This window comes from Kogia breviceps, chromosome 13 (assembly GCF_026419965.1).
Source record: "Kogia breviceps isolate mKogBre1 chromosome 13, mKogBre1 haplotype 1, whole genome shotgun sequence".
Lineage (NCBI taxonomy): Eukaryota > Metazoa > Chordata > Mammalia > Artiodactyla > Physeteridae > Kogia > Kogia breviceps.
In genome coordinates this window covers 26,471,884-26,480,783 of record NC_081322.1, presented here as the reverse complement: position 1 = coordinate 26,480,783, position 8,900 = coordinate 26,471,884, and the positions used below count along the sequence as shown (strand labels likewise).

The 8,900-nt window shown below is 39.8% G+C and overlaps 1 pseudogene; it reads right to left on the bottom strand.

Annotated features, from left to right (window-relative positions):
- Nucleotides 1-1,967: 1,967 nt before the first annotated feature.
- On the bottom strand, nt 1,968-2,711 carry LOC131768248 (DNA replication complex GINS protein PSF2 pseudogene; annotated as a pseudogene).
- Between the last annotated feature and the right edge of the window lie 6,189 nt (nt 2,712-8,900).

Below are 8,900 nucleotides of genomic sequence, written 5' to 3'. Positions count from 1 at the left end.
ATATGAGTTTCTTTGTTAAGGTTATTTTAGTCACATAAAGTTATTTAGTTTTTAAAATGTCCAGTAGTAAAAAGAGAGGGTTTATTTTCACCTTTCTTTTCACGTATTCTTTTCCCCAAAGAAGACTAGCCTTACAGTATGCACATTGTCCCTTTGTTTGTTTGTACTATTTTAATACTGCCTCTCTTAAACTTAAAATTGAGATATCTCTACTTTTTCCCCAATTTATTTGACTTCCTTTATATCAGTCCACACTACAGAATCATCCTCGATATTTATTTTCAAAGGACAGGAACACTTCTGAGTAATACATTTAATTCTGCTAAAATCTGCTTTAGCTGCAAAGCCAAAACATATTCTTGCTCTGTGATTTCTGGTCCTCACTCCATTGTGCTGATCTAACTGAGTGTTTACTTTCTCCCATCATTCATATCTCTGTATTATTTAACATTTTTTCTTGCAGCCATTTCATAATACCATTAAGAGAAAAATCTTTTTTAATGTTATAATGAAGTCAAAAATAAAAATAAAAGCTCAACAATTACAGAGATTTACAGGTAAAGTGTAAAGACAGATTCGATTGTACCTCAGGCAGATTGTAAGAAAAGTGTTTCAGGGTGAGATCTGAGACACGCAGGTCTCCTAAACCTCCACAAAAACTTGTGGTTTCACTCTAGAAGATTCCCCAGGTTAAATCTGAAGGATTCCACATAAGGGTGAGATGAAAAGGCAAGTCCTGTCATCTCTTAAATGGTGGAGACCAGGTCTTGTAGGTCCTAATCACTTCATGTCTGGCCCTTCAGTGTTCAAATAATAACCATCAGCTGTTTGTTAGAGGAACATATGGGCACCAATCTGGAATGGAGAAATAGTGCTCGTGTAGCTTGAGTAAGTTTGGACTTTAAACACTGAAGGGAAAATCCCAGTAGATATTCTTTAGGCTCAGCTGACATGCACATAGGCTCTTTCAAAAACCCTCGAGATGGCATGCTTCTGCTTTTCACCAATGGTGCTACCGTCCAAAACCAGCTGGTTACTGAACCTACTCATTGGATGACTAGACAATCATTTCCTCTCTCAGTAATATACTTTCTGTTAGGAACTTAGCAATTCCAAAATGCCACAGATGAAACTTTTCCTCCTAGGGCAAAAAAAATTGCCCTTAACTGAGTCTCTGCTGCCTATAGCAGTCGTTTGCCTCAGTCCATCAAGAACCATGTCACAGGTCCCACTTCTCCCCCTGGCATCATGTCTTCACTCACACACTTAATAACATGGAATTAATGTTTCCTGGACTTTCCTCTTAGTGCTAAGCAACCCTTTAGACCTTACCCAAAAGTGGCAAAGAGAACAAGAGACATCCAGAGTGTTGGTCTAAAGTTTCCAGATGCCTGCTAAACCTCTCAGTTTGGTCTAACAAGTCATTCTAGCCCCCTGGCTTGCTCCTTTCACGTGGTAGTTAGGCAGGAAAACCCAACAGAGATTTGGCTTGATTCCATCTTTATTGTGTATCAGGGCTTAGACGATAAACATGGGTCACCGTCACTACCCACTCAACGGCTCTCCTTCTCTGGATGAACCACCTTTGTAGGAGACTCTAAATTTAGCCCAAGAGATCAGGTTCAAGAAGGAAACAAAAAAGAAAGGAAAAAAAAAAAAAAAAAAAAAAGGCCTAGCCACTTCCGCACTCCTGCCATACCTCCATCTTTTAAAAGCAACACGTGAAGTCGCAGAACACTCACCTGCGCATGGCAGTTCTGATCAGGAGACCGGAGGTTCCGCCGGGGAAAACCGCTTATTTTGCCAAAGCTTTTTTTCTTTCCTTCGTAAAAGGACAGCTGGCTCCAAGATACAGATGCGGAATTACAGAAAGTCACCAGGACTAAGCACAAGCCCTTTGCTGTCTAACAATGTTATAAATCCACTCCTTGCTCCGCTGCACTTTTTTTCAGACGTTCAAAAGCGGTTCAAGAACTCCCAGGAATGGGCGTCCCTCGGTCGCGTCCTGAGCGCTCACACACCGCTGGCGTGCCTCCTGCACCAGACACGGGCCTCCACAAACCCGTCTCTGCCTGGAAGTCTCGAGACTGGGCGCTGTGTGAAGGCTGCAGGTCTGTGCGGAGTTTGTCCACGGGATCGAGCGCTGGTGGGAGGAAAGCCCCACGGGTGTTGACCTCCATCGAGGTCAAGTTATCCAGCCTGGCGCCGGCCGCCTGCTGTGTCACGAAGGCGTCAGCACACACGGGAGCTTGGCTACGCGACTGTCCCGCGCGTCCTCCATCGGGGTCCCGATGTCATGAGCCTTTGGGGATGTTGTCCGAAGCCTGATTTAACAGGAGCTTGGTAAGTTCCCTGGACTAAGGGCTAGGCATAGGGGGAAACGTTTCTTCCTTTTCCTTCCTGATCCCTCATCTTCTCCAACTTTCCCACCTCCCTCCACTCGCGAGGAAGCAGCCAACACATCCATCTTGGTGTCGGGTTGATCGCCAGCCACAGGGCCACCTCCACTGGTGAGTCAGAGTGGAAGAGCCCCAGGTCGCCCCCAGTTAGTATATCTTGTCCGGAGTGAAGTTCAGGATAATGGTGACCAGCTTCTCGGCCAGAAACTCTACGTCAGCTGCGTCCGCGGCAGCGCCTCCAGGGCCCCAGGCTCCGGGAGGAGCTTTCCCGCCACTTTCCCGCCACAGCGCAGGGCCCGCCCCCCGCCTCATTATACTATTCTTCTACTTCCTCCTTCCCTTCCCTTTTTTAAAATATTTGATTTAGATAATGGATACTATTTAGCCACCTCTGAAGAACCTTCGTTCCAAAAGGGGCTTCAAGCTTTTTTTTTTTTGATAAAAATATGAAAAAACATATTTGCACGTTGCATGTAATAGTTAAGTGCATGTGATTCAGGGTACCACCAAATAATTCTAACAGAAAGAGTGCTACAACAGTTCTCTGGTGGTAAAAATTAATGGAGTAATACAATTTATTCCTGAAATTTTCTTCTTTAACTTGTGATATATTGGGAGATAATTCTACATGGGTCTTTTTTTTTTTTTTTTTTTTTTTTTTTTTTCTGTACATCTTGCAAGCAGGGGCACCGACTGCCCTTTGTTCCAGATGATCTTTTTTTTTTTTTTTTTTCCCCCGGGCATGTGGGCCTCTCACTGTTGTGACCTCTCCCGTTGCGGAGCGCAGGCTCCGGACGCGCAGGCTCAGAGGCCATGGCTCACGGGACTAGCCGCTCCGCGGCATGTGGGATCTTCCCGGACCGGGGCACGAACCCGTTTGCCCTGCATCGGCAGGCGGATTCTCGACCACTGCGCCACCAGGAAAGCCCTCAGATGATCTTGTATCTATTTATTTATTTTTTGGCTGTGTTGGGTCTTCGTTGCTGCGCGTGGGCTTTCCGCAGTTGTGGCGAGCGGGGACTACTCTTTGTTGCGGTGCGCGGGCTTCTCATTGCGGTGGCTTCTCTTGTTGCAGAGCACGGGCTCTAGGCACGCGGGCTCAGTAGTTGTGGCTCACGGGCTCTAGAGCGCAGGCTCAGTAGTTGTGGCCCATGGGCTTAGGTGCTCTGTGGCATGTGGGATCTTCCTGGACCAGGGCTCCAACCCATCCCCCCTGCATTGGCAGGCAGATTCTCAACCACTGTGCCACCAGGGAAGCCCTCCCCAGATGATCTTTTAAATGATATTTTTTTATAGAGAATAGACTTGGATGGTAGAGTTAATGTCTCCCTCTGAAGCAAGTAACAGGTTTGCTTACAGCCCTGGAAAATAGAGATGGTCATCTCTTTCTAGAAGAAAGGGCATCTATGCTCACTGTCCAGTGTAAAATATTTAGGTTCCCTAAGAACAGAGCCCTTCTCCTGTCACACAAGGCCCAATTCATGTCACCATATGGCCCAATTCATGTCACCTTGTAAGAACTGGAGCTCAGAAAAATGGTATAAATGCTGATACTTTGGTACTGCATTTGCAATAAACTCACCTTTGATCTCTGCCTTGTGTCATCTGCCAGCATCCATGAAGCTTGGCAGACTAGCTGACCTCTCAGAGATTTGTTGATGGTTTTTGGCAACATAGGTGATATGCTTACAGGAATCTGGCCTTTTGGAAGAGGAAAGACATGGACCTTGTGGGCTAACTAATGGGATTTGAATAAAATTCATGGGACTCTGTAGTGACATGTTGACAAAATCATATGGTCAACTGGGCAATAAATGGTCCTCTGTTTTATTGCCTGTTGATGAGGAAGAACTGGAGAGGTGGTTGCAAGATGAGTACCAGGAAGATGATTCAAATACAGATAGATGCCCAAACACTGTCTGGGTGTTGCCAACTGTCTTCTCAGCTGGGGTTGGGGGAGGACTTCCTTACTAATCTGGCAGTCAGCCTCAGGTCTTCCCCACTGTAACACCTGATACTAAGATTTGTTTGAGGGTGGCAGAGGGCAGATGTTTCTGACCCTCTTAAGAAAACAGTTATAGAGATGTGCACCCACACAGGTGAAACAAGGGATATTCATGACCTCTGGTGCAAAACCGAGCAAGTCATATGAATCTTGGCTGGTTTGCTTGGGAGATGAGGGGGCCAGGTACATAAGGCTTGTTGAGAAGGATGGTAACAGCCTAGCCTTCTTACAGCTCAGCCTCTCCTACAGTCTATGAGGCCAACCTTAAATTCATTTGGCATCAGAGTTTTTTTTTTTTTTTGCAGTGGATCTTGGCTGCTGTAAGAGAGCTTTGGCTCTTTCAGAAGAAATCCATGAGAGAGATCAATTCCCATGGGAAATTATAGATGGGGCATTGGCTGGTATTTGGCCTCTTACAGTGCAGATTGAGTTAATAATGCTGATAAAGGTGACCCATCAGAAAATAAGAAACTGACTCAAAGGAATGTAGATAAACTAATTCAATCAGCCTTGCAAACCTGGAAAACTTCCTAGAGTAGAGACAGCCCAACTTAAAGCTTAGTGGGCAAGAGTAACAGAGAGAAAGTGTTAAAATGGTACTAGAAAAACAAAAGAAATCATGTGAATATTGCAAGGCTGGACTTTCCTGGGATAAAAAACGTTTATATGAAGGGAAAAATAGCAAAGTCACTCTTCCTACGGAGAAAACTTGAACTATTTTCTTGTAATAACAGCAGATGCTAAGAGTTAGGATGGATTCCTAAATCTTAAATCTGAAAAAGAATATATGTGTATATATTATACATATATTTATATATATATTATATGTATTTATATAAAAATATATATAATATATATTTATATATATTTTTATATATGTATATATATATATATAAAACTGAATAACTTTGCTGTACACTTAAAACTAACACAACATTGTACATTAACTACACTTCAATTAAAAAAAAAAAGATGGACTCCTAAAAATAGTTGCCACTGTGCAAGTCCAAATCAGTCATTCAGACCTCATGAGCCAACCCAGAAAGCAATGTGACTGCTGAGATAGGAGACCTCAAAGTTGATGGGGTCAGTAATAATGACCTTGCTACCCTAGATAAGGCTTTGGATGAGGTGAAAACATCAGGAGTTTGTTTCATTGAGTCACAAGTCACTGTCATGCCCCCTGATACTGGGAGTAAATACAAAGCCTTGCTCCTTGGCTCAGAGCTTTTCCCTCTGTGCCCTTGGTCCTCTCTACTCTTGTACCCTGAACTTGTACTCCCATACCTTGGAATGCAAATTAAATGTATTTTAGACCTTCTAACTCTTCATCTGTACCTCTTAAACTCTTTCTTATGTTTTCTACCGTTTTATTTCTCTCTGTGCTACTTTCAGAATTCTTTTGGCTCCACTTCCATTTTACTAATTCTCTCTTTTTGTGACTAATCTGCTGCCACACTCATTCATTGAGTTTCAAATTTCAGTTGTTATATTTTTCACTGCAATTACTGTAATAATCTCAATACTGTATGTATTAATTTTAAAAATAATTTCCTATTACATGCTGATTCTGCCAAGCTTATTTTTATTCTAATAATGAAGTAAGCCTATTTTTCTTTTTTTCCTGTTTCTCTTCCTTTTTTTTTTTTTTTTTTTTTTTTTTTTTAATGATCTGCATCTAAGTTAATTATCTGAAGTTTTTTGTTCTGCTTCTGTTTTCTGTTGTTTCTGATAGACTTTATACATGTTGCCTTGTTATCTTGCCAGCTTGGTTATTTTTCAGTTTGAGTTTATCATAAAATTTTTCTTGGGAGCATTGTCACAAGAAAGGGCAAAATAGAGATGGTGTCCTCCAGAAGGAGTACATTCATTCCTTCCCAGAGCTCACTGGCACTAACAGTTCAGGATCATGTTAAACTAAATTACAATTTGTGATTATATGGGGACATTCCCAACAAAGACAAGTGGAGCTCTGTAACACTATGATGGTTACATGTGGTTACAGGCACTCAGGGATGGATTCCTTCCCTACTCCCTTGCAAAGTGAGAGAGGGTTTACTTCAGGTTCACCTTACTCTGTGTAGCCTTTAGTGTCACAAATCAACATCATAGGCTCACAAATCAAAGTCCTCGCCATGGGTGTCCCTAGGCTTTTTGGGGTCCTTCCAGGCCATAGCTAGGTTTAGCCAGAGCAAATGCCTTATGGCAGCGTGGATTAGAATCTTCCTTTTCCCTCCTGTTCTTAGATTGCAGGCTGGGAATTCCTTAATATTTCATCAGATTTGTGCTGCCTTTATGAAGATTATTCTTTTACTTTATCCTTTATTTTTAGTTGTTTTTAGTAGGAGGTTTGGTAAAAATAATCTACCTTTACTGGAAAGTGGTGATCAGAGACATGAATATTTTTACTCCTTTTACTATTGATTTCTAATTTTATTGCATAATTGTCAGAGAACATAGTCTATATAAAGGCTTTATTTATTGTCTGTTACATAGTTGCTTTGTTAATATTTAACTTGTTCATCAAAAAGAAGTATGTAAAGAAGTATTCTTTAAATGCAACATTTTATTTATATGATAAACTTTTCTATGTTAAAATGATAAGAAAATATTCAAACATGATTTGATTTTTGCTAAAATAAAGAGAGAAGATATTCCATTAAGGAACTTAGCAAAACATTTTCAACCATGATTTATTTTTAGATAAAGCCAATATATTACTAAGCATTGATGTTTACAAATTCTTCCTTCAATGAGTAAATTAGATCACATCATTTCATTAATCAGAAAGTATTTCTTTAATGCCCAGTATGTGTTCAGCACTTTATTAGGTAATGGAAGCTAGATCAAAGAAGTATTTCACATGGTTCTGATCTTCTGAGAATTTACAATTGGCTAAAAAGTGATATAATTTCTAAAAATTAAGATAGTGCTATACAATATAATACCTAATAAGGCATAGCAACTTCCAGGATGACTGCTACAAGCTGTAAAAGCTTAGGAATTCAATTAATGCTAGAGCATTTAAACAAATAATTGTGGATTAAGTGGATGGAGAATTGGGTCTCAAAATGCATGGACTTTGGATGCAGTCAGAGAAAGGAGAGATAAGGAGCAAATTACCTCAGCTTCCTCTTTAAAATAATGTAATTGAATATCTATACAGTTATGGCTCCTGAAAAGCCTCTTAGCTTGTATGTTATTAGAATAATAAGAAAATGGATTACTGAAAATATGTTGTACTTTATCTAAAGATTAATATGCAATAAATTTCTTTAATAGCTTATTTTATCACTCTATCTTAATAACTTATTAACATTGTTTTTAACCAAACAATTGATGTTAAGTGTGAAGCCACATATTCTTTTTAAGTCTTTTTCTCTTACATGTTTTAAACCGATTTTATTTTTTAACCATTTCTTCTTATTCTAAGAAGATTTTGTAAAAAATATCCTACGATGAAAAGAAAATAGAAGTGCAACTTATGGTTGATTAAACTTCAGGCACCTTGTTATTAATGACTATGTCTGGGGACTATTTGATGTGCAACTAAACTTAAAGCCTGTATTTTCGGCCACCCTTCATTTATCTTACACAGCTAACACATGTCTAGATAAAAACACCCAAGATTACTATGGAAAGTAAAGACGGGTATATTTTTCACACACTCAAGGTGGAGAAAGAGAGATTCTAATTCTAACCTGCTGTGTTTTCTTGTTATGTTGACAGTCAAGCTGACTGAAAGTGACTGATTTTCACCATCTTTGAAAGTTAACTATTTTTGACTGGAACAGTTGAGAATGTTCCTGTATTGCTGAAGTATTTGGAGTGGGGGGAACTCCCCAAAGTAGAAAAACATTGAAAACTCAAAAGCATGTGGTATAATCCTTGTTTCACTTTTAAAAAATTAGAATAATTGTAGTGTCTTTTCTTATGATTGAGTGGGTTTCTTTCTTTTTTTTTTAGTAGACTTTATTTTTTATGGCATATTAGATATAAAGAAAAATTGAGAAGATAGTATAGAGAATTTCCATGCACCCCATATCCAGTTTCACATATTATTAACATCTTATGTTATCATGATACATTTGTTACACCTAATGAACCAATATTGACCTTATTGTTAACTAAAGTCCATATCATTTGGAGTCCCTTAGTTTTACCTAAGGTTCTTTTTCTGTTCCAGGGCACCATCCAGGATACTACAGTGCATTTAGTTGTCATGTCTCTTTAGACTCCTTTTGGCTGTGACAGTTCCTCAGAATTTGCTAGTTTTGATGACCTTGATGGTTTTGTAGAGTATTAGTCAGGCATTTCCTTCTACTGGAATTTGTCTGATGTTTTTCTAATGATGAGATTGGAGTTATGGGCTTTTAGGAGGAAGACACAGAGGTGAAGTGCCATTTTCATCATATTATATCAATAATACATACTATCAACACGATTTATCACTATTGATGTTGACCTTGATCACCTGGCTGAGGTAGTGTTTGTCA